Source organism: Mastomys coucha, unplaced genomic scaffold (genome assembly GCF_008632895.1).
Source record: "Mastomys coucha isolate ucsf_1 unplaced genomic scaffold, UCSF_Mcou_1 pScaffold20, whole genome shotgun sequence".
Lineage (NCBI taxonomy): Eukaryota > Metazoa > Chordata > Mammalia > Rodentia > Muridae > Mastomys > Mastomys coucha.
In genome coordinates this window covers 774,562-801,412 of record NW_022196903.1, presented here as the reverse complement: position 1 = coordinate 801,412, position 26,851 = coordinate 774,562, and the positions used below count along the sequence as shown (strand labels likewise).

The following is a 26,851-nucleotide window of genomic DNA, read 5'->3' as shown; positions in this document are numbered from 1 at the left end:
GTGTCCCTGGGTTGCTGGAAATCTTCTAGGGGTATCTGTGGCCCTAGCTGTAGCAGATCTCCTGGGAGACTTGCAGACTGTTGCCCTGGCTGCAGCAGATCTCCTGTATGGTGTTGAGGGAGATAGGGATCCAGGCTGATCTTCTCCCATGTAAGCGCAGACCTGAAGGACTATTTTCTAAGCAGCTGAAAATGTTGTCATTAACAAAGTACACACAAAATATATATATCCTTTAGGAGGTAGATGTTTTTAGAAAGTTTTTAGAAAGCCTTCTGTAATGGCAGTCTGGTAAACCTATGCCAGTAGAACACTAATGTATGTTTTTGAGTGAAGTGAGGAAACTCAATTAGTAAAAGAAAGCCAATGACACTAGATATAAGGACCACCCACAGAAGTAACTATTTAAGTGAGGAGAATAAATGGCCTCTGATTTTAACATTATACAGTGCATCTTTTGGGATCGCTCAAACAATGACTATATATAAAATAAGATACTTATTTGAACACATTTAGTGCATCTTTTATTTTCAGCTTTTCAATGACCTCTACTTTTTATTATTTCCATAAACATTCAAAATTCTCTCCTATATATTTTGAGATATTTGACACTTTAATGTTAATTGTATTCACTTCAGTGTGTCATAGAGCATAACATCATTTCTCTTCTATTAAAAAAAATAGTGTGCCTGTGGACTAAATTACCCACTATCCTTTCTTTCTGACAATAACTGGCATAGTGTCAATAAATTTAATGTTTTAAGAATTTATTTACCAAGAGATTTTGCAAGTTTTGTTTTTCTGTGTTTGGATTATTTCATTGAATTTAATAATCTCTTGATCTACCAATGTTGCCACAAAAGACAAGATTTCATGGGCATGGCGTGACCAAATAGAATTCTATTAGTGTTTGTAGCACATGTTCTGTATCCATCCATTGATAAGTTATCCTATCCCATTGTTGTTTTGTTTTTTATTAAAGAACAAAATCTTATCATGTGTCCAGTTAAAATGAATACTTAAACAAATAATGAACATTTTCAGGAGAAATCCAGGTAAATTTTGCATTTCTACCTTGGTTCAGGTGTTGTTATGTTGTGTAGTTTTTGTTTGTTATTTATTTATTTACTTACTTATTTACTCACTTTATACCCTGATTAGAGCCTCCCCTCCTCTTCTTCTTCCCAGTCCTGCCCTCACATATCCATTCCCCCAGTACTCCCTCCTGTTCTCTGAGGAGAAGAGGAACTCCTTCCCCCCATGAATACCAACTCCCCCTGGCACATCAAATCAGAGCAGGGCTAAGCATATCCCCTCCCACTTAGCCCAGACAAGACAGCCCAGCTAAGGAAAGGGATCCAAAGGCAGAAAATAGAGTCGAGACAGTCCAAAGGCTAGCCCCCCTCCCATTTCAAGTATGTCTCTACTGGGCTGGTAGATAAACAAATGAGGCATAGTTGCTATGTGTAGTAAGGATTGGCTGGAATTGTGGCAAGCTAAAATTGTGTAATTATTTCAAGAGTTCCCCAGTGAAAATGTTGGCTACTATTAATGGATCTTTTAACCCAAGATTTGATGTGAAAATCATTACCAAGCAAAGTGACAAAGTAGGTAAAAGCATGGTGTGGTCATTTACTGAAGAAGAACCTCATCTGGGGTTAAATATCATCTGGGAAATGTCCCAGTTTCATGAGTAATTAGGAATGGAATAGTAAGACAATAATAACCTGTTGCTTTCATTCTATCAGATTTAAGCAGTACCAATTAATCCGGAGAAGTAAATCCTGAGACACTGCTCCAACAGAAGCTTATGCAACCACTCCAAAGGGCAATTCTGTAATGTTTAAAGGGTGAAATCTGCATATATGCTGTCACGAATAATTCTACTCACATGGTAAAAAAGGACCACACATACTTTGAATAAAGAAGGTACATGAATGTCTACAGTCATTACTGGAAACTGAAAGATCTGCATGTTTGACTATTTTCAAAATTTTCATCACCATATATTAGTTATAGATAGTGGATCTCATTGGGGCAATTTCATACATACATGCAATTCATTTGACCCTCTTGCTTGCTCAGGCACACAACCATAGAATTAACTTAGGATTCTCTTTCTCTCATACTTCATATCCAAATAGTAAGTTGTAGAACATACCTCTGAGGTATATTGTCAGAATCTAACCACATCTCTCTACCACTATCTCCTAGTCTGAATCAGTATAAACACTTTCCTGATTGTGACAAACTCTGATTACTTCACTTCTACAATCTATTCTCAGGACAAAAACTAGAGTGATTTTTTTTTTTACAGTGTAGTTCAGTTTATATGTCAGCAAGGTTCAATCTTTCCAAAAGGTTTTAACTGTGCACTTAATAAAAGCTCAAGTCTTTCTGTGTTCTAGAATGTTCCCCAGGGTCTGGTTCTTCTCTCCATGTCTTTATATTCACCTCTCACTTCCTTTATCACTTTTACATCTACTAATTTCCTTATCTGTTCTCTCCCAACCCAGAGTGGATATCAGTATCTACAGGACATTATGTTTCTTATTCCATATATCCTCCTTTAGCCTCTCACTGTTTATCACCATATGACACCTTCTGCTTCTCTGTCTACTTTTTATTGTAAGCCTCCTTTATGACTTAACTTTAATGAGGACAGAAATCTGTGTCTGTCAGCTATAGCCCCACTAATTAAAATGATATTTAACACCTAGAAAATGTTCAGTAAATATTTGTTGAATGAATTAGCAAGTAACTAATGTTGTAAGAATGAATAATTGATGAAAATAGATTAAACTAATTTTTAATAAATGAAATATGCATATTAAAATTCTATGACCCCTATAAAAACCTAGGTATAGGCATTTTAAAAATTGAAGAGGATTTTCTATTTTCATGTTAAAGAATGTTTTGATTGAGTAAACATATTATCTGTAAACTTGGGCAGTATAAAATTTAATAAACTGTAGAGTGCATTTAGTGTAGAGTATAAGAGAAAGTTAAGTGGAAACATCTACATACAGACCAGGTTTTTATACTCTGGTGAGAAGAATAAAATTGCACCTGAACACTTTTTACTCTTTTTTCCCTGCCAGTCTAATTTGTTCTGAAATGAAATAACAATTTAATTGTCGTTCTGAAACTTAATTGTTCTCAGCTCCCTTGCAGCATCTAATCATTTTTTGAAAACTATCTGTACTGTTTCTCTTTTTTGCAGTATTCCTAATATATCTCTACTTCATTAATATTTTACATGCAAGCATAATAAATATAGAGAAAAGTGTACAAAATAGAGACGTAGAGTTTAACAAGTTGTTGAAGACAACCAATGGTAAATCATTCAAGCATATTTTTCCTTTCCTCCACCAATTCTTAGTTTTCCAGACCATTGTTCATACTTTTACTTCTTTGACATTAGTGTATTGTGTCTCCTCTTTAGTATTTCCTCCAAACTGGTCCCACCTAGAAGGATATTGTAGTGATTTGAGTATGTATGGTCCCTACATGTTCATATGTTTGAAAGCTTGACCACAGGGAGTGGCACTATTATGAAGTGTAGCTTTGGAGTAGGTATTGCCTTGTTGGAGGGAGTTTATTACTGTGGTGGTGGGCTTTGAGGTCTCCTGTGCTCAAGCTATACCCAATGCAGTACATAGTTCCCTTCTGCTGCCTGCAGATCAAGCTTTAGAACTCTCAGCTCCATCTCCAGTACCCGTCTGCATGGACACTGCCATGCTTCCCACCATGATGATAATGGACTAAACCTCTAAAAGTAAAACATCTACAGCATCTTTACAATATATAATAGCTTTCTGAATCCAGCATCATGTTTATCATTTAAGATGTACAGAAGAGTCAGTTATTCAAATCCAAACACACTCATAGCCTTACCACATAGCTTTCATTGAGTAATTAAAGTTTGATGAATTTTATCTGAAAGTAAAAACTATGGAAATGTGGTATCTCCCCTAAAAAGTAAAGGTTTATGAGGCAAGACATGTTATATATACACAGATGCACATGTGCATACTCACTCGTAAACAGACACACACACACACACAAAAGTTTTTTATATAATAACACTTCTAGCAATTGTTTTGTGATTCCAGTTTTATTATCAGATCTATACCATCAAACAAACAAACAAACAAAAAACCCTTTCCATTCTAATTCACATTAGAATTATGTGTCTTTCTACTCACTAATTCCCGTGCCTTAGCAATTCTTCTCCCAAAATAATTTAGAAAGCTTAACCTCTTAATTTATCATTTCTACCTAAATAAAACATAAAGTGGAAAGAAAAGATATGAAACTAAGAATACAAAAGAGATGGTCGGGGGGAAAAGCATGATGGTTGAAACTGTATGTCTCTTTGGTCTGGGGTTGTTTGGTTATTGGTTTTGAAACAAAGTTCAACTACACAACCCACAGTAGTTTTGAACTTCCCCTCCTCTCATCCTAGGCTCCCATGTTCTAAACTTACATGAATAAATTCCAAAACGCAGATTCTTCTGTCTTACCAGATCTCATTTTAAGTGAAAGAGTCATCTAAATACTCACTGATAATGAATTTTGTGATACCTCTTATTAGACTAACACAGTTGTAGAAGCATTGAGTGTTAAACAGTGACTCAGTAGATGAAAATTCCAGATTACTTTATGGTGCATATCAGAACACAGGCTCTGGTGGCTACATCTGTTATATCTGTTAGATATGATGTTAAAAATGATTATTAAATGACTTAAAACAATGATCAACACCTACCCCTCGTCATGTTATTGAGAGGACTGTTATTTATTTATTTATTTATTTATTTATTTATTTATTTATTTATTTATTTTCTACTACTGAGTAGCATGGAGTCATTCCAGTCTCAACTTATCTAGGGGTCTTAGATGACTTTGGGTTGACTCCCAATGCCACTGTGAAGGGGATAATGGCTTTCTTGGATCTACCACTGTGAGCTGTCTTTCATTTTAAATACAAATGGCCAGAGTTTGTCCTTAGCATCAAGTAAGAAAATCCAGGTGTCCCTTAAGCAGACATTCTATGCTCTATGTCTTTCACATCATATTGGCACAAATGTGTGAGAATGTAGTCAAGTCACGTTACAGGAAGGAGAGATAAATCAAAGGGAGTAGCTATAGATTCGTATTGACAAAACTATGACAGAGAAAAAGTGGAAAATTTGGGACAAATAATGGTATTACTTGGGGACAAGATGTAAAATAGAGACCAGAGTTCACCTTCACTTCAACTCAAGTAAGATATAACAGTTTGCTAAAAATGAAAAAGTACAGGGAAAAAAAAGGGGGACATGGTGATTTGGTATGTAGATCATGCCAAATCTACAATTTGGGCATAAAAGACTTGACATTATGAAGAGAAGTTGTAGGTTTGTAAGGCATGGTGCTCATCTACATTAGCACTGAGCTCCCTGGGAAGTTAGAGATTGCTGAAAGCTGCTGCTATGCCCTGGTTTCAGTGGTCAAGGTAGTACTATGCTTTAAGCTAGAGAATGATGATGGAGTTTTCAACAAACAATTTTACTGCACAGAATGGTTTGCTTACTTTAAGGTATATGGGTTCCCAACATTAATCTCTTTAAGAAAACCTGGTAATTCCAATAATTTTAAAACCCACCATTTTGTCCTTCTCTAGTCAGTTTTTACTTCACTTCTGGCAAAAATCCCCTTGGGTTCCTTGCTACATACACAATGACTCATCGTTGTGTTCTCAGCATAGGTACATCTGGCTGAGCAAATATTCAATAGTGAAAAGAAATGAGAACCTGGCTCAGACATTCTCCTCTGATTACATTATGACTCAGGACACCCACCAGTAGTCTTATTCATTATTGGATATTAAAATCAAAGGCCTTTAATATACAGCAATAGAGTTGTCCAAATTGAACCCCATCTGTGTGCCCTGGTAGAAGTTTTCTTAGCAGGATGCATAGGTAATTTTAATAAACATTATTTTTCAAGTCTGCCCCAAATGATTTAATGAAACTTTGACATTTTCCTGGTGCGTCACAGATGAGTAATCTATCTTTCTTCCCATTGTGATATTTTTAAGAATAAGTTGGACTGATCATGGTGGATGCAGTCAATAATTTCAAAAGGTAACCTGCTGCTTTAATGCATCCCAGAGTATCTGGCTAGGACTTAGGCCCTTTCCTTCCCTCTTCTTATACATAAACAGGTTGATGATAGCTCCATTAGCCTTGCTACTTTTCTTGTCAAAAACCTGATGAAGACATCAGTTCCTGTGTTCTGAGTATGTTGTGTTCTCATTTCTCATTGCTTTCCTTATCCTAAAGGCTAGGGAAGTAAATTTCAGAAACAAAACACACAGGGTGAGTGGGCTTCTAATCCTTTGACCTTTGGATATGCAAAGAAATAAGAGATTATGATAGGAAATTGATTCTAGATAAAAAATCTGGCAGATTTGAGTTAGTAAGGATATTATTATTATTATCATTATTATTATTAAGATTTAGGCCTTTGCAAGTTTTGTTGTTACTGTATTAAAGTAGTTTAATACTACCTCTATTTCACAAAATAGTCATAAGAACTAAATAATATAGGACATGTTCCATATTGATATTAAACAGAGTTCAAATACAAATTCATTGCCACTCAAATGTTGAAATGGCTCACTGAATTTTCAGAGCTCTCTTATACAGAGTGTGGCACTTACTGCAGCACCTGCCCCTAGCTAACCACTATAACAACTATTATATATAGACTAGCTCATTTAATATTAATTTAACATAAACACTCTGTGTGTACCCTCATGTAACACTCCCACTAAGGCTATGGAGACAAGGAAACTATGACACAATAGGGCATATGACCTAGCTTGCATCACATAAGTAGCTAGCTGTCAGGGGAAGAATTCTAACTTAGTAGGTAAATTATGGGCTTTGTTTCCAACAGTCCTGTGATGTGGTTTCTGAAAAGAAACTAACCTGAGGAAGCATGAATGCTACAATTATAATCTTTTTTCCCAAGCTTATATAGCTCTAACTCTGTGTATACCTACAGACCAACTTGCATATCTAGATATGTCTGTTTTTCCTGTTGTAGAACAGGAAATCATGAGACAATATGTGTTGTTTTCATTATGTTAAGTGAAACTTTTAGGACAATACAGGTAAGTGTTACTTTCTGCATTCTCTGTCTTTCATTTCTCTACAGGGCTTCTAAAAAGTACTCCATGGTCTTAGAAACTAAGGATATAAGTGACCAGAAATTTGGAACATTGGATCTTTTCATAAACATCATTATCCCTTCCAAAGCAGCAAAGCACATGTAAAGGAATTGTGGTGTTTAGTTATGGAAACTTCTGAAATGATGGCATCTACAACTGCCAGCCTCCTGCCTGGTGCAGAGGTTGGCACTGCCAACAGGGCCTTCTAACACAGCAAATGAGTAGCCAGGATGAAGGATCGGATAATTCTCAAGCATGATGAGAACCCTCTAGAAGAAGACCCATATAGGTGTGAAGGAAGAAGGCATGGGGCAGTCGGTCTTGATCAGGAGGATGCTTTACTTTTCAGATTTTTGGAAATCCTTTTATACATTTTATATACAAACAAGATCTCCTTAGAGACAAATGAGAATACTACAGGAGGTGATATAAAGTATAAAACGTAAGAGATAATGGATTTGATATTAAAAAAAGTATAGTGCCATTTACTATTTTAATCATGGTGCAGAAAACAAAACATAAACTCAATTTACTTTTATAAAAATCATAGTGCTCTAGAGGTGGATGAGAAATTAGGATTAGTACGTACTGGACTAAATTAAGAATACTGGTAATCAGCATTTTGCTGCATACAAGAAACACACTTCAAAAACAAAGACAGACACTAGCTCAGAATAAAAGCATGGAAAAGGGTCTTCCAAGCAAATGGTCCCAGGAAACAAGCTGGAGTTGCCATCCTAATATCCAATAAAATAGACTTTGAACCAAAAGTTATCAAGTGTGATAATGAAGGATACTTCATATTCATCAAGGGGAAAATCCATCAAGAGTAAGTCTCAATTCTGAACATATATTCTCCAATTTCAAGAGCACCCACATTCATAAAAGGAATTTTACTAAAGCTTGAAACACACATTGAACCCCACACAAAAATAGTGGTAGACTTCAACACCCTCACCAATGGACAGGTCATTGAAACAGAAACTAAACAGAGACACATTGAAACTAATAGAGGTTATGAATCAAATGGATTAACAGATCTACAGAACATTTTACCCTAAAACAAAAGGATACAATTTCCTCTGAGCACCTCATGGTACTCTCTCCAAAACTGACCCCTCAACCAGTATAAGAAGATTGAAATAATCCCATGTATCCTATCAGATCACCATGGCCTAAGGCTGGTCTTTAGTAACAGCAAAAACAACAGAAATCTCACATATGGAAACTGAACAACTCTCTACTCAATAACTTAGTCAGGGAAGAAATAAAGAAAGAAATTAAAGATTTTTTAGAATTTAATGAAAATCTTGACACATCATACCCAAACTTATGGGACACAATGAAAGCAATGCTAAGAGGAAAATTCATAGCACCAAGTGCCTTGGTAAAGAAACTGGAGAGATCTTACACTAACAACTGAACAGCACACTTGAGAGCTCTAGAACAAAAAGAAGCAAACTCACCCAAGAGGAGTTGACAGCAGGAAATAGTCAAATTCAGGGTGGAAATCAACCAAATAGAAACAAAGAGAATAATACAAAGAATCAACAAAACCAAAAGCTGGTTTGTTGAGAGAATCAACAAGATAGATAAACCTCTAGCCAAACTAAAGGACCTAGAGGCAGTATCCAAATTAACAAAGTCAGAAATGAAATGGGAGGTATAACAACAGAAACAGAGGAAATTAAAAAAAATCATCAGATCCTACTATAAAAGCCTATACTCAACAAAACTGGAAAATCTAGGTGAAATGGATGGTTTTCTAGACAGATACCATATACCAAAGTTAAATCAAGAACAGGTAAACTATCTAACCAGGTCCATATTGCACAGAGAAATAGAAGTTATTAAAAACCTCCCAACCAAAAAAAAAAAAAAAAAAAAAAAAAAAAGCCCAGGGTCAGATGGATTCAGTGCAGAATTCTACCAGACCTTCAAAGAAGACCTGATACCAGTATTCCTCAAACTATTCCATAACACAGAAAGAGAAGGAACCCTATCTAACTCATTCAATGAAGTCACATTACTCTGATACCTAAACCACACAAAGATGAACCAAAAAAGAAAACTTCAGACCAATCTCGCTGATGAACATCGATGCAAAAATCTTCAATAAAATTCTTGCAAACCGAATCCAACAACACATCAAAACCATCATTTACCACCATTACGTAATCCACTATGTAAAGAAATTCAAATAAATAAATCACATGATCATCTTCTTAGATGCAGAAAAGGCATTTGACAAAATACAACACTCCTTCATGTCAAAAGGATCAGAGAAATCAGGATTTTAAGGCCCATACCTAAATATAATAAAAATTTACTGCAAACAAACAGCCAATATCAAATTAAATGGAGACATAGTTGAAGCAATCCCACTTAAATCGGGGACAAGACAAGGATACTCACTTTCCCTATATCTATTTAATATAGTACTTGAAGTGGTGGCTAGAATAATAAGACAACAAAAAGACATCAAGGTGATACAAATTGGCAAGGAAGAAAAAAAGCTATCACTATTTGCAGATTATATGATGGTATTCATAAGCAGCCCCCCATTCAACAAGAGAACTTTTCCAGTTGATAAACAACTTCAGCAAAGTGGCTGGCTATAAAATTAACTCAAATAAATCAGTAGCTTTCCTTTATGCAAATCATAAATAGGCTGAGAAAGAAATTAGGGAAACAACTCCCTTCATAATAGCCACAAAAAATATAAAATAGCTTTGGGTAACTCTAACCAAAGAACTGAAAGACCTGTATGACAATAACATCAATTCTCAAGAAAGAAATCTAAGAACTTACAAAATGGAGAGATCTTCCACGCTCATGGATTAGCAGAATTAATATAGTAAAAATGTCCATCTTACCAAAGGCAAGCTGCAGATTCAATGCAATCCCCATCAAAATCCTAATACAATTCTTCAAAATCATGGAAAGAGCAATTCTCAAATTCATCTGGAAAGGCAAAATACCTAGAATAGGGAAAACAATTCTTAACAATAAAAGAACAACTGGGGAAATCACCATCCCTGATCTCAAGCTTTACTACAGAGAAATAGTGATAAAAACTGCATCATATTAGTACAGAGACAGACATATTTGTTGACCAATGGAATAGAATTGAAAACCCAGAAATAAAACCACATACTTCCGGTCACTTGATCTTTGACAAAGATGGCAAAAAATATACAGTGGATAAAAGAAAGCATCTTCAACAAATGGTGCTGGTCTAACTGGCTGTCTGTATGTAGAAAAATGAAAATAGACCCATGTTTGTCACCTTGCACAAAGCTCAAGTTCAAGTGGATTAAGGACCTCAACATAAAAGCAGATACATCAAATCTAGTAGGACAGGAAGTGGGAAAGAGCCTTGAACTCTTTGGCACAGGGGCAAATTTCCTAGACAGAACTCCAATGGCTCATGCTCTAAGATCAGTAATTGATAAATGGGACCTCATGAAACTGGAAAGCTTCTGTAAGACAAAGGACATAGTCAATAAGACAAATCGGCAACCTGCAGATTGGGAAAAAAAAAATCTTCACTAACCCCATATCCGATAGAGAGCTAATATCCAAAATATATAAAGAACTCAAGAAGTTAATCACCAAAAAACCAAACAACCCAATCAAAAAGTGGGGTATAGAACTAAACCGAGAATTCACAACTGAGGAATCTTTAATGGCTGAGAAGCACCTAAAGAAATGTTCAAAGTCCTTAGTGATCAGAGAAATGCAAATCAAAACTACCCTGAGATTCCACATTACACCAATCAGAATGGCTAAGATCAAAACCTCAGGTGACAACACATGTTGGAAAGGATGTGGAGAAAGAGGAACACTCCTCCATTGCTGGTGGGATTGCAAATTGGTACAACCACTCCAGAAATCAATCTGGAGGTTCCTCACAACATTTGAAACAGATCTTCCTGAAGACCCTGCTCTACCACTCTTGGGAATATACTCAAAAGATGCCCCACCATGCCACAGCAGCACATGTTCCTCTGTGTTCATAGCAGCCTAATTTGTGCTAGCCAGAAGCTGGAAACAACCCAGATGTCCCACAACAGAAGAATGGATATAGAAAACATGTTTCATTTACACAATGGAATACTTCCCAGCTATTAAGAACGAGGACATCCTGAGTTTTGCAGGCAAATGGATAGAACTAGAAAATATCATCTTGAATGAGGTAACTCAGACACAAAAGGACATGCATGGGTATGTACTCACTAATAAGTGGATATTAGTCAAAAAAAAGTACAGAATACCCAAGATACAGTCCACAGAACTCAAAATGGTCAACAAGCTGAAGGACCCAAGTGAGGATGCCTCAGTCCCTTTTCTGGAGGGAGAAGAAAGCAATCACAAGTAGGAAGTGAGGATGGACCTAGGAGGGAAAGTGGATGATGGGGTGGGGAGGGAAAGGGGGACCTGATCTGGTATTGGGTGAGGGAAAAGAACTGAAACCCTGAAGGCACGCAGAAAGAATGGAAACAGGCAACCACAGGGAAATAGGAGGTTGGGAGGACCCTCTGGAATGCACCAGAGACCTGGGAGGTGAGAGACTCTCAGAACTCAAAGGGAAGGATCTTAGATGAAATGCCCAACAGTAGGGAGAGAGAACTTATAGAGTGCACCTCCACCAGGAAGACAGGACATCAAATAAGGGATGGAGTTGCCATCCCATAGTCACATCTCTGACCCATAATTGGTCCTGTCTGAAAGAACTGCAGGAATGGAGATTGAAAGGAGCTTGAGGAAAAGAAGGTCCAGTGACAGGCCCAAAGTGGGATCCAGCTCAAGGGGAAGTCCCAAGGCCTGACACTAATACTGAAGTCATGGAGTGCTTACAAAAAGGGACCTATCATGACTGCCCTCCTGAAGACCCAACAAGCAGCTGAGTCAGGTGCAGATATTTGCACCCAACCAATGAGCAGAAGCTGATGACCAGTGTGATTAAATTAGGGAAAGATGAAAGAAGCTGAGGAGGAGGGTGATCCTGTAGAAAGACCAACAGTCTCAATTAATCTGGAACCCCAAGATCTCTCAAACACTGAACCACCAAAATGGCGGCATACACCAACTGATATGAGGCTCCCAACACATATATAATCAAGGACTGACAGGTCTGTGTTCAGTCAGAGAAGATGCACTTAACCCTCAAGAAACTGGGGGCCCCAGGGAGTTTAGAGGTCAGGTGGGGTAGGGGTTGGGGAGTGGGGAGGAGGTATGGGATGTGGAAGCCGGAGAGTGAATGGGACGAGGGTGGGAATAAAATCTGGATTGTAAAAATAAATAAATGAGTAAATAAATAAATAAATAAATAATACTTTAAAAAAATAAGAAAATAAATTTTATATAAAAAAGGGTACTCTGCTCTTTCAAAGGAACTGAGTTTAGCACCCAGAACCCACATAAGGTGACTTACAAACACCTGCAAATCCCAGCCCAAGAGGTTCCAATGCCTTTGACTTCCATTCTCAACTGTACTTACATGTACAATTGCACACATATGCATACATGCACATAATTAAAACTAAAATAAATATAAGAATCAATTGTTAAAAATAATTCATTCTTTTCCAGTCTTAGTTCTATACTGTAATACAAAACTTCTGTGAAGTGAAAGATATTCTTGGTCACTTAAGGTAGCCTCTGGCATAGTAGTTGGAGTGCCCTGCTCACTATTTGGAAAATGGGGGTTTCAGATCCAAGTTCCAACTCTTTCTAGGTATACAACACTATGGAAGTAGTTTGGCTTTCTCTTTAACTATAATGGATGGTTTTTTGCAGAAGTAAGTTAGATAAGACATCCTGAGCCCTGGAGCACTGAGGTAACTACTGAGTAGTTACTTAATTAATATGCATAGTCATGTTGCTTGACACTTACATTCTGGTCATTCACTAAAATTCAAATGAGATGAGACTCTTAGAGGCTTGGTTTTCTTTGTTGATGAATCATTGACAGGTCTTGGCACATAGTAGTAAACACTCCAAAAAAAAAAAATTGTAGAATGAATAAGTGTTTGGAACCATTTGGGAAAGTCTGTACGATACAGCTTATTTTTAGGGAGGATTGCATATTATGCTCTATTTGCAAGAGAAAGGAAAATGTTCCGTGTAGTCATATGTTAGCACCACTTTAGAGCTGATTCCAGACCCATATTAAATGCTCAGAACTTGCATTTTCTTTTTTCTCTTTCTTCCTTTCTTTTTCTTTCTGGCTCCCCTTTTCATATATTATTAATTTGAGTTTATTAATTATCACCTCATATGCTGCAGTTGTTTCTTCCTTAGGTTAGTTCTTTTCCCCTAGGTATGAAGTAAATTGGACAGGCATCCCAAAATATGAAAATTTAGATTAGTGAAACTATGGGAAAGAAAAATAAATATAGGTCAATTCATTGTTCTTTCTGCTGTGACTTTTTAGTCATACGTATGCTAAAGAATAGCTCAAACATGATGCAGATATCTCAACTATACAAAATTCATATTTCAATAAATAAATCACATATAGTCCCTAAAACATTTAAAAGATACATTTATATTTCAGCCTACAAGTCTTTCAATAAAAACATTAATATGTCTGGTTTTGAGAGTGGAAGGGAGGGAAGGGAGGGAGAGAGGGGGGAAGGAAGTGAGAGAATGAGAGAGAGAGAGAGAGGGAGAGGAAGTGAGAGAATGAGAGAGAGGAAAGAGAGAGAGAGGGAGAGAGAGGTGGAACTTTCACTAAAAAAATCTTTATTAGCTTGCAATTATATGTTATCAAAAGTTTACAAGGAAAATACATGTATACCTCATTTAGGGGTCATGTGTTTAGCTTTCATGGCATGACCCTGAATTTAAGCCTTGTCTATTAGCAAAAGTGGACACAGTTTTAAGTTAATCTTGGTATCCCTATTCTATAAAGATCCTGAAATCAGGCATCAGAGGCCTATCATATACTGCATTCATCTTTCACAGTACTCTAGAATCAGAGAGAGAGAAGACACCCATAGGCATAATCTTCACTTCAAGATATTTGCATGAAACCGACTTGTGTACACTTGGCCATTGAAGAGGAGCCAAATCTAAATTAATAGGATTCTAAGAAGCAAAACAACCTCACAGAAGGTGCTATAGGCTAAGCAATAGAGAAGTTATGAACAAGGTAAAGTTTAAATTGGGACTTCATGGAGGAATGGGACACAGAAAATTAAAGAACAAAAAAGATACACAGAACAGCAGCAAAAATTATATAAAGAATGAAGTCCATGAGGGAATGGCCAACCAATTACTGGCTCAACTTGAAACCCATCTCATGAGCAAGCACTAATCCCTGACTGTAATGGTCCTGCAGACCACATTGAGGGGTCTCTATGAATGCTCGAGACAGCAGCTAGGCTCGGCTCACCAGGGGTCTGGAGCCAGCTAGGGATTAAGCCAGAACCGGGAGCCCAGTATTCAAAATGGACTAAAACTTTGATCCGCCCTCCTGCCTGGAGTCCTCGCTTTGATATGCTCGATTCCTGTTCTCACTTATGTGCTAAAAGACATGACTGTATCGCCTCAAGTATAAATATCCCGTTTCTCTAAGTAAAGATTACACCTTGATAAGCATTCTTTCTTGGTGTGGCTTCCTTGTCTCTTAACCCGCTTATTTCCACAGAAACTCGACTTCCCCAGTTCGTGAATCACCCACGGTATGAAGTGAAACTGCGGGCCGGTTTCCTTCACCTGACATTATTAATGATACTCTGTTATGCTTGCAGACAGGAGCATGTTGCCCTCTGAGAAGTTCTACCTAGCAGCTAAATCAGACAGATGCAGACACCCACAGCCAAACAGTAGATGGATCTTGGACATTCTTATGGAAGAACAGGAGGAAGGATTGTAGCCCCAAAGGGGATAGGAACCCGACAGGAAGGCCAACAGAGTCAACTATCCTGGAACCTTGGGCCTCTCAGAATCTGAAACACCAATCAAAGAACATACAGAGGCTGTACCTAGGTCTCCCTGCACATATGTAACAGATGTGCAGCTTGGTCTTCATTTGGGTCCTGAACTGGAGCAGTAGCTATACCAAAAGCTGTTTCCCATAAGTGGGATATCTTCTTCTAGCTGGATTGCCTTGTTTGGTCTCAGTGGGAGAGGGAACACCTAGCCTAGAAGAGACCTGAAGTGCTAGGGTCAGAGGGTATTCAGGGGCTTCCCACCCACTCAGAGAAGGGGAAGGTGGCATGGGGGGGGGAAGGATTATGGGAAGTGGTGACAGGGAGGGGGCAATGAGAGGGATGTAAAGTGAATAAATTAGAAGAAGAGGAGGAGGAGGAGAAAAAGAAGAATTTCAAGAGTAGGGGTGGAAAACAAGACAGAGAATTTCAAGTGGAATTGAACAGGATGAAGGGGGTGGGGGCTCCTACATTTTTAGAGAAGAAGTACTGAAAGGATTAATCATTCATTCAATGGGAATTGACAGCTTCTTTAGGCAAATGATTGCACTTGTACCTGCTGAATAAGTGAAACTCCTGCAGAAAAGCTTTGAAACTGTTACAAAAAGTATATTTGAATAGTATGCGTTCTAAATGAACCCCTCAGCAAGGGTTAGGAGTAAGTTTTTTTTTTAAATTAAATGTAAAATTCCTCCTTCTAAACAAATGGGAATAAAAGTAAAAATAAATAAAAAAAAAGAAGTCTCATGGAAACATTTTCTGCTCCACTCCTGTTTCAAATCCACTTGAAACTTACAGCACTAAATCATACAAAATATATCTGTGATTTGGAACTGTCCCCACAGACTGGCACTTAATTCTGTTTACTCTTAGAGTTCATTATATGTATTTTGAAAGCAGAATCAATTTCTAGATTTAGATTTCCCCTTTAACTCTCTCTATATATTTTTTAATGAGTTTGAAATGCTCAGCCCTAATTCTGACTCTGTCCTGTGCAGGTCTCCTACCTGAGGCGGATCCCAACATCTGTTGTTTCCACTGGGGATCCTCAGATGACACAAACCATATAACTTGTCAAGATTGGATAAGCCACTCACTGTGTTGATCTTTCTGCTCGCTTCCAAAGTTATGTTGCTCTTATTAAAATGTCAGTTGCCTGACCTTTGGAGGCACAGGGGAGCCTCAGAGGATATTCTAGGCAATCAAAAACAAGCAGTTAAAATCAGATAGTGGAGAAAAACAAATTTGCCAGGTGAACTGTGCTTTATGTTAACATGGTTCTGTATTAAAACAGGACTCTCTATTCCTGGAGGTTCATTGGAGCAAATTGAGAGTGCAGGATAGGTTAATACAATCATTCCTTACTGAAGTCTTGGGAAGAAGTGTTTCAGGAACGAGTTCTTTTCCTTGATACAATTTTTTTTTTTTTTTTTTTTTGGTATATGAGCTTGGGAAAGTGTCATTGAATCTGCTACGGAGAGTTAATTTCATGTTATCTGGACAGTATTATTCTAGTAACATTTTGATGAATAAACACCCACCAGAAACTTGAACTAACTAAAGTTAACGCTATTGTGGCTGGGAAAACAGCAAATGCAATTTTCACTGCAATTAGCAAAATTTATATTCCAGGGTAAAAATGAATATGGCCAAGGAAATGAGCCTTATCAGGTCTCTCCACTTGCCTCACAAATCTTCTATGAGTTAATAATCACAGACATTTTTATGAAACAATGTCATTCTTAGCACAAGTCTCTGCTTTCTGCATTCTGCCTGCCTTTATAGAGACTTTCATCAGAGTGAGAGGAATCAAAAGAGGCTCTCCATAGTGCTTTAGGGACAATTAGCTGGGAAGAACCAGAGGACAATAGGGGTTCAATGTATTCTGCCCTGAAGAATTCTGGCAATTGATAGAAAAGCAGCGAGAGTGCACTGAGCAAGGAATGTAAATGCAGTCTAATTACAGAGAATCTAAAACTAGAGGAATTATCCGAGAAGACTCTGAATTAGAAAAACAGGCTTTGTGACAATCATTACCTTTTAAGAATTCTCTATTAGATTAAGGTACCATAATCAGAATTTTCTATATCCACTAAGACACAGTTTTAAAAAAAAAACCATGGAAACAGAACAATGTGAAAGTTACTTGCCTATCAGCAGAGTGGTACTTTGAAGCAAAAAGTATGTCTCTGAAAATTCCTTTTTTCTAAGATGGAGTGATGAACTTGCATTTGAAGTTTGAGAGTCTTTTAGCAATAAAAGAATCTAGTTGAAGAGAAAATTTCTATATTATTTATTAATCAGAATGAATTATACATTCAATATTATCTTCAGATTTCCTCTAAATTAGTTTGACCTATTTGGGCAGCCTTTCTGAATCTCACTGATAAATGAGCCTTTGGGACTGAAAACACAAGGACTTCCCTCTGAAGATTTCACAGGTCTGGCATGTCAGAGGTAGACCAGATAGCACTCTTGCTTTTAAAAGAGAAGCTTAAACATGAAGGCAAATGAAACAATTACCTGACAATATCCAATGAGTGCTATTTTTGGCAAGAATAATAGCAGTAAGTAAGCCAATGGAAGGAATTAACGAGGCTTTGGTGAAACTTTTGAAAAGAAAATATGACTTTTGTGAGAATATATTGATAATTTTCCAAAACACTTTTCACTACTTATTTTTCTTACATTCAAAGTAGTTGGTAAGTTATGAAAAGTCACACAACTTTAACAGATTAAAAGTTTCTAGGCTAAAGCATATACAGTGATTTGCTTAAAACCATATATTTATTGGTGATTGGAATTAGAAACCTGACACTGAGGCTATAATAATCAACAGGCACTGTGGCTCTCATTCATCCCTCAACACAACTTTACTCATATTTCTGTATCTAAAGAAGATGTGTTCAATGGTATTAAGGTGGTGTTCACTGACACAGATGTGGACATCTCTCTCTCTGTCTCTCTCTCTTTCTCTCTCTCTCTTTCTCTCTCTCTCTCTCTGTGTGTGTGTGTGTGTGTGTGTGTGTAAATCAATGTCCTTTGCTCAGAGTCACTTAATAATGAAGCCTAGAATACAGGAGTCATTTGCTTATTTGTTTCTTTTCTGTGAGAGCTGTATTTTTGCCACTTATAGTTTAGGGACCTGGTGCTATGTGCCTTGAACCCCATCTTCATTTAGAGATACATGGGTAACTTATTGTTTCTACCTCCTCTTTGCAAAAGTTTCTGAGGAAAGGATTTAAGGATAAATACTTCAGTTTACAGACCACCTGTAATAGTCCTAATAAGCACAGATGCTTAATCAAAAACCACCAGGTGGGTATATGTTTGGAGAATTTACAAAACCACTAAAATTCAATATTCAGTTTTCAAGTTTGTGAGTAACGGTTTTATAGAGTTTTGGAGAAATGATCTATAAAGTCATTAAATGTTCAGAAAGATCTGTCTTTCAGAAGTGGTTAGCCAGAAACATCTTTCTGTCTTGTTAGTTTGAGTATTTAGCAGAAAATTGTTCAAATCAATGGTTTTATAGCAAATGGGATAATTCTACAAATGCTGTTAGCAAGTTGAATTTTTTTCTTATAGAGATATTATCATTTATTCTTGAAGAATAATAAAATAATAATACAAGAATGATATCAGAAAGATTAAGTTGCTATCAGATAGGTACATGAAAATTTCTAAAACAGTATAGAAATATAACTAAATTATGATAAATTGTTAATAACATTTTCTCCCTATTATTCACAGTGTGATGAAGAAATTGTCTAGAGGGACTGTCCAAAAGAGTAGTATAGTTGCAATAAGTAGATTTAAAGAGAAGTATAAGAAACAAATAAAGATGATAGATATGTGGTAAAGGAAATATAGAAATAGGAAAAATGATAGTTATTCTCTATAAATAGTAAATAATTTGCCTGCAGCTCAAATTAGGAAACATTTTCTATGAAAGAACAATCTTAAAATAATGGTGTAAATAAGTGTACCCAGTGCTTCATTCCCTTCTCTGAGCCAAATAAAAGGGAATACACCTCTCCTGATTGCATCTTCCAAATCACCCAGTTCCTGATAAGAAGGTGACCTCTGGAACTCTGTGGGAAGAGAGGACACTGAACTGTCTGAGAGATTGCAGACTTCCTTCCAAGGTTCACCCAAGAGGAATATGTTCTCCACATGACTGTCCTTTACCTAATCACTGAATGCTGACGGACAACACTTCAGGGAGACTTATTTTTGCCAGCCACTGCCCTACATACTGCACATTCATTTCCAGTTCTATGCCTAGATAACACAGATTTTCCAGATAAGGTGATCCTGAGGCACACTAAAGGTTTAGAAGCATTCAATTAATGAATTACAATTTTTGCAACAGTTATGTCAACTGTCTCTATTACCACCATTTTTAAAGGTAAGAAATAGAGGCATCTGTAAAGACAAATAACCCAGCAGTAGTCAGAGGTAAGACAAGTTTATCAAGCCTGGAACTTTAGTTTTCATCAACACAATTGTTTTTGTTTTTGTTAGTTTGTTTGCTTTGTTTGGTAGTGATGACCCCAGCAGCAATCCAAACCCTTGGAATTAACAGTGGAGAGGAAATTTCTTGGGTAGGATGATTAAATTAAATCAATTGAAAGCTAATAAAACTCCTAGAAATTTGGGGGGAGGGCACTCTCAAGATGATAACCACCCAAAGGTTTTTCCAGTGTTGTCCTAGAAACTCTTGAGTAAAGGAGCTCTGAGGGATGGGAGATAATACTATGGCCAAATCCAGAAACATCTAGGGTGTGGCTAGCATTAAATCTATCTGACAAACTGGGGGAAACTTAAAGTTTTCTGGAACTTAGGAAGACAAAAAGAAGTAACTTAGCCCTCCTTTTACTTTGGACTGAGCTTTCTCAGAAAAACACGAAGAAACAAAGTTAAACTGATCTGTGGAGCTTAAATATGTCAAACTTTTGACCTTTGATATGTCAAAATGTGTTATAAGTTATCACTTACTGTGGTTATAGTTATAGCAAAAAGTTGAGTCAGAAACCTAAAATCATAGACTACCTCTTCCTTCTATGCACTTTCATTGCCAGGCTATATAGCCAAGAAGACTTTAGCCCCTAACTTGGTTATGCTCACCCTGATAGCAGGGTTCATAATCGCCTCAGCCTGAAGCACACATATGGTTTTTCTTACCCTTGACTGTTTCCACTGCCATTTGGCTTCCTACACCGAGGTTCTCTGATAAATGAGCACTTGCATTAATGCTGCTGTTACTACCACTGGCCTAATCAATACGAAGCCCATTAACCTGGCTAATTAATTGCTAGAATCACCTAATTAACTTGTGGAAACACTTAGCTATGCAAAGCAGATAGACATTCTCTAAGTGACCTTTGTAGTGCGCTGTTTGAAAAGTGGGGTGTTTCAGTTCTGTTCCCAACAGGAGTTTCTTCTCTAAGTAAAAGCAATACCCCTTCCTGTGTGAATGTAGATAGGATTGCATGCTCTTACTCTATCATTCAAGACAGCTGACATTTAGTCTTGTAAAAGAGTAACCATACATGTCCTATATGAGTAAATTACCTGAATAATTTGGGGTAGAAGCTTGCAGTAGTAAAACCCTTTTCAGTTTCCAGCAGAATTGGATAGTCATCTGAGTTTCCCTGGTTTAAAAGTGTGTAATTTAGTAATAGCTGGGATTTTATGGTTTTACACTAAAACATTTTTATTACTTCTTTGAGAATATCTTGCAATACGTTTTGATCATATTTACCTCCTCTCTTCCCCTTAACTCATCTCAGACCTGCCTCTACCTCCCTACATCTTCAACTTCCTGTCTTCTCATTTTATAACCCAGAATAACATGTGCTGCTCATATACTCCTGGGTATGGGTCCACCAACAAGATTTCAAATTTCAACACCGCTATTTTATATATTATTTTAATGAAATAAGCTTTCATGTATACCAGAGTGGTCTTAAACTCTCTTTGTCCCCAACAATAACTTTGATTATCTCTCCTCTTCCCTTTTCTCCCTACAAAGCCTGTTTCTCACCCCTTTGTTTTATCTCAAATACATGGCCTCTTTTTCTTTAATTGGTTCTGTGTTCCTAAATATATAAACGCAAACTTCTCAGTCTGTCTAATGTTACCTGTTTGTATGTTTTCAGGGCTATTTAGCATTAAATAATTGATGTGCTCTTCCCTGGGGAAGAATGATTCCCCCAGCTCTCCTCATCCTCATATGTCCATAGTTCTTTCCCACTTCTGTGTTAGCCTGTCTGTTGGTATGATCCTTGTTCTGGTCATATTTAGAAAGCTATGTTGATAAGATTTCATGGGTGTAACTTCTGACATTTCTAGCAAAGCAATCTCACAACAAGCTCCCTGTTCCCTGGTTACTACCATCTTTCTGCTCCTGCTTCCACAGTGATCCCTGAGATCTGTGTTTGGGAATTGTGTTGCAGATGTATTTATTGGTTGGGACTGGTCTGCACAGGTCTGTATTTTAATCCTGAACTTCTGATACTCCTGCATCTATTTCTTCAGTGTTGTAATTACAGGCATATGCACTGTGTCAGGTTTTATGTGGTGCTAAGGATATGACCCAGGGGATCATGGATACTAGTATATACTCTACTATCTAAGCTACATCCATAGCCCCCCCCCAAGCATTTTATATTCAGTGTTTGATAGTTAGTTGATTTGATTTTGGATTTTTTGTAGGCTAAGACAATAGGCCAAGTGTGACTCATTTCAATATTATTTGTTTTTACTTGATCGTTCTGAAGCAGAAGCCAGCTCTTTGTGTGATAAATCTAGACAAGTGGTGCTTCGCAACATCTTCTTGGAGCATATGTACTATCTCTATTTTTATAACAAAGTAGTAAAGAAACATAGTGACATAGTACCTGTTACTTTATACTCCTGAGGAGGAAGATAAATTAAAATGTAATGTTAAATCAAGGAAAAGTTGCATGAAATCTTTCAAATATGCTCAGTATGCTGACAGTGCTGCTAATAACTGTCTGTGGTAGCAGAGTGAAGTTTGAATAATTGTATCTTCCCCTTTCCTTCACAAATTAAAACCAAATACCCCACTGGCTCTTATTCAAATTAAAAATTATGAGTTTCTGAGCAGACACAAGGGAGGAGGCAGAAGAAAATATTGCAAGCAAGTAAATTGTACTACCATGTTGCTGCTGAAGTTTTCATTTATTACCACTGAATGTGCCCTGGCTTTAGCTGAGATTTATCTGGTGCTTAACTTAATATTTTTTGATTGCCTGTTATATGTAAAGCACTGAAGAAGCCATCAAATTTTATGTTTATTTCCTCAAGGACTTTACCATAAAAGAAATGTGAGGTGAGTTACATTTTTCATGATTTGATAAAATACCTATCTAAAACAACTTTATTGTAGAAGGGTTTACTTTGGCTCAAGGTTTAAGGACATACAGTCAATTACATCAGAGAAAGCATGGCAGCCAGGACTAGCTTGATCTGGGCCTAGGAGCTTGCTGACAGCTTCCTCGAGCTCCATGGATCAGGAAACAGAGAGATCAGTTTGCAACTGAAGCCAGCTATAATCTCCTGTGTACCTCTGTCTGCCAGCTAAGCTCCTTGTCTAGAAGGTTCTGTAACCTCTCAAAACCCACTGTCATCATCTCAGGGCCAAGTGCTCAAATGGAGACATCCCTGGGGTCAACTTATTCAAACAGATGAACTGGGGGGTGGGGGTGGGGGGATGTTATTTTGTTATCATCAAAAGCAGAAGTCAGATATGGTGATAAAGATGTTAGGAGCACACCATGCCACACTCAGGATGGACTTGGCACATAGATGTTGGCATCAACTATGATGTGTTAGAATGGCAGCTTGAGTCAGGACACACTACACTAGGCCCACACAGTTCCATGTACTTAATTGGGAGAGAGAGAGGCAGGTGGTGGTGGAAAGAGAAGAGGAGGAGAGAGAGAGCGAGGGAAGAGCGTTCCCCATATGTGTGTGTGTGTGTGTGTGTGTGTGTGTGTGTATGTGGTGATATGGTGGCTGCAGGTAAAAGTGGGAGCTGAGTCCAATGGCTTCTGGGAATAGGGCAGCTGTTGCCTTGGCAACAGGTCTGTGAGGCTTGCCTATTTGACATCATGGGTTCCTGAGGCCCTGATGCCAACAAACTAGATGACCTTTCTTAGAGAAAACTTTCATTATACCTTCAAGTCTGACTTAGCATTACTTCAAACCATCAATACTAATGTTCACTGGTTTGAATGGGCCATCAAGCATTCCAGGCCTCTGAGTCCTTGGAAAAATTGTTTCCTCTGTGGCAGAGGCGTTGGAACTTGAGAAAGCAGTGTAAAAATGCAGAGCAAGTGTTTCCATTCTGTGGAATGGTTTTCTTCTTAGCTGGTTTGCAAAGTTCAGGAAGAAAGCCATGCCATCTCAACCCTTGCGATTTCTGAGTAATGATATGTTCTGAAGAAGACAAAGCTAAAAGGACAACGGTTCCTTCTGCTTCAGGATAAGGAGTATTCATCTGATGCGTACAAATTCACAGTATCCACAACTCTTCTCAAGCCCAGGAGGGTGCTCCAGGCTTCTCATCAGCCATGGTGAATCGAGGAAGCAGCTAGGAGCTGACATTCAGATGGGGATTTAGAACAAACCAAAAGGCTCTGAAGGCCAGCCTGGAGATGCTGGTCACCTATTTTCATTTCTCATCTCCACCCTGGGGTTTTGAACAAAGTAACCATAAGAACAGGTTGCTATTCCTTTCAGCCAGTTAACCTCTGAAGAACTCAGGTAGGCAGGGAAGAATCATAGTATATTTTCATTAACAGGAAGCAATCCTTTAATCCCCAAGAGTTGAAAATGAGCTGCAATTTATGACAGACCCAAAACAAACATTGTGTTGACTTTTCCTGCTTGGGTGAAAAATGTCAAAGAACATCTAGTTTTGTAGATAATGAAAATGTGGTGTATATACACGATGGGACCTTAGTCAAGTATTACAAAGAGTAAAACTGTGAAAGTTTAGAAGGAAAGGATGAAACTGGAAAATATTACATTTAGTGAGAAAACTCTGTGAGAAACGTAAAGATCTAATGCCTACTCCCCTGTGCATATGCTAACTTTTAATGCTGCATGCATATGAACAAAGTCTTGTGAGGTGGATACAGTGTGAAACTAAACAGAGGACCATCTGAGTAAGAGCCAGAGGTGCTGAAAGGTGGGAATGAGGTTTGGGCAGTGGACACAGTTCCTAAGAGGCCTGTAGGTAGAAAGGAGGCTACTGGAACAGGAGGACCAAAGAAAAGCAGAGAGAGTGAAGAACAGGCATGCAGGAGAAAAAAAAACAAGTTTTGTTTGATAATACCATAACAAACCTTAATTCTTCATAAACAAATAAAAAATAATTTGCCAAAAAGGAGTGAGAAAGAGAGAACTGTGAGTCTCCAGAATATCTCTAGATTCTAACGGCTGTGAGTGGAGACCCTTCCAGTCTTTTTTTTTTTTACATGAAAATGAGTCTTTTTTTAATTATTTTTATTATTATTATTATTATTATTAGATATTTTCTTTATTTACATGTAAATTTCTCCATTCCCAGTTTCCCCTCCAAAAAACAAAGAAACAAACAAAAACAACAAAAACAAACCCTTGTTGCCTCCCACTTCCCCATGCCTGCCACCCCGCCCTCTCCCACTTTCTGGCCCTGGCATTCCCCTACACTGGGGCACAGAACCTTCACAGGGCCGAGGTCCTCTCCTCCTATTGATGATTGAATTTGCAATCCTCTACTATACACATGCTGCCTGAACAATCAGACCCTTCCAGTCTTTTTCTGATTTCCAAGTCTCTGTGCTTCTGCCTTACAGGATTTTTAAGAAACACCACATGGGGCCAGAGAATGGTACTGGCTACTGTGAAGTGGGTATGTGAACCTACCCAATGCCTGGTGTTTGAATTAGAATTAGAAGTGCCTTTTTTGAGAGACATTAGCTGTTTGGGAAAACTTTTATTTTTCCTTTTAAAAGTCCTTCAATACTTTGTGAGTGTAAATCCATGACTAATGTAGCTGTTTCTCTTTAATTCAATCACTTTTGCCTGAGTAACAATGGCAGAAACCTCAGATATTCCTGAAAAGTTCCAGGTATTATTTAATATATGTCTCCACCTTCCATATCTGTAGAAGATATGGAATTCTTCCATATCTTTGTTCACATATCTGCCTTCCTCCAGTATCAACAGTATTTAGGCATTGTAAACATAATGCTATAGATTTAAATAACACATATTATTCTTATTTTTTTGTACAATAACAAAACAAGTAACAGAAAGATCTGAAAAAAGGACTAAAGTTATTGAATATTCAAATTCTCCTTAGAGATAAGCACTTACTATTTAATTATATTTCCCCCAATTTTGGTATACAAAATACTGTTTACATATTATTTTAGTTAGGTTTTTTTTAAGTAAGTTTTTCTACTTCGGCAAGCAGAAGTACACAAATTTTCTTGATACATTTTCCTTATGGGTTGTTGCTTACCTACTCATATATATATATATATATATATATATATATATATATATATATATATGCGCTGAATTCTTGTCCTCTTTGGATGAAGGATCTTAGTGAGCACTGCATGGTTGATGATAATCAATAATCTCAAATTTATTTTACCTTATCCTCTTCCCTTCCTATCCTTCCCTTCGCTTTATTTCTCTTTCTTCCTCCTTTCTTTCTGGCTTATTTTATATTTTATGAGAAGATAGATTCTTAATGTTCTTGGAAAATATCCTATTTCTTGGTTTTTGGCCATTGATATGTCACAGACCCTCTGACAGCAGCAGGTTTCTGAAGGACAGTGCCTTCCAATGAGTGTCTAAATGTTCCCCTCGTCACAGCTTGTTTGCTTGTGTGCTTGTTTGTTTATAAGAAAGTTTTGTGCAGTTGTATCCAGCACTCTTAGGGCCTCTAGAATTATGGACAGACGCGAGTAAAAGTTCAGTGACAGATGACAAGGAGTTTGCCCTATCCTACTGCCTTCTGTCACAGCACATTGTAGACTCCCTCCCCAAAGCCCGGACAGTAACACAACAACGCAGCGCTGCCCACTGTTGAACGGAACCGGCTACATTCAGAAGCTCCACCTCCATTGAGCAAGAAGGAAGTTACTGATTGGACTGTTACACTGACGTAGTTTGGGGGAAGGGTTTTGCCCCAGGTATTTTACCTGTTGCGGGAACAAAGGAATTATTATTAAATTCAAGATGACTGAGTGACCAGACCTCGTGTCGTCTAATGTTTTACTTTTCCCACGTGGGTACGGTACAGTATGGCTAGCCTAACTCTTCTTATCTCCTTCGATCTCTTCCTATCTATTTCTTACTCCTATTACCAGAGGAACTCTTTATTTCTTTCATGTTGGCTCTGGATACCAACAGCACATCAAGATTTTATTAAATTCCTCTCAGTACAAGTCGATATAACATTCCCACCTACCTACCGTCTCTGCTTCAAAGCTTTGCCCATGACCTGCCCTTTCAGGGCACATCCACATCTCTTTTCATGTTAGAACCTCTGTGACCACACAGCCCTGCCTGCTTCATGTTTTGTTCCTTTACCAAGTCTTCTGAATGCAGCCTGCTTGTTTCCCTTCCCTTGGGACTCTTTCCTTATCACTCTTTTTTT

The 26,851-nt window shown here is 37.6% G+C and overlaps 1 pseudogene; it reads right to left on the bottom strand.

Moving 5' to 3' along the window:
- LOC116098469 overlaps positions 1–26,851 on the bottom strand; it is a 197,833-nt pseudogene that overhangs the window by 128,836 nt on the left and 42,146 nt on the right.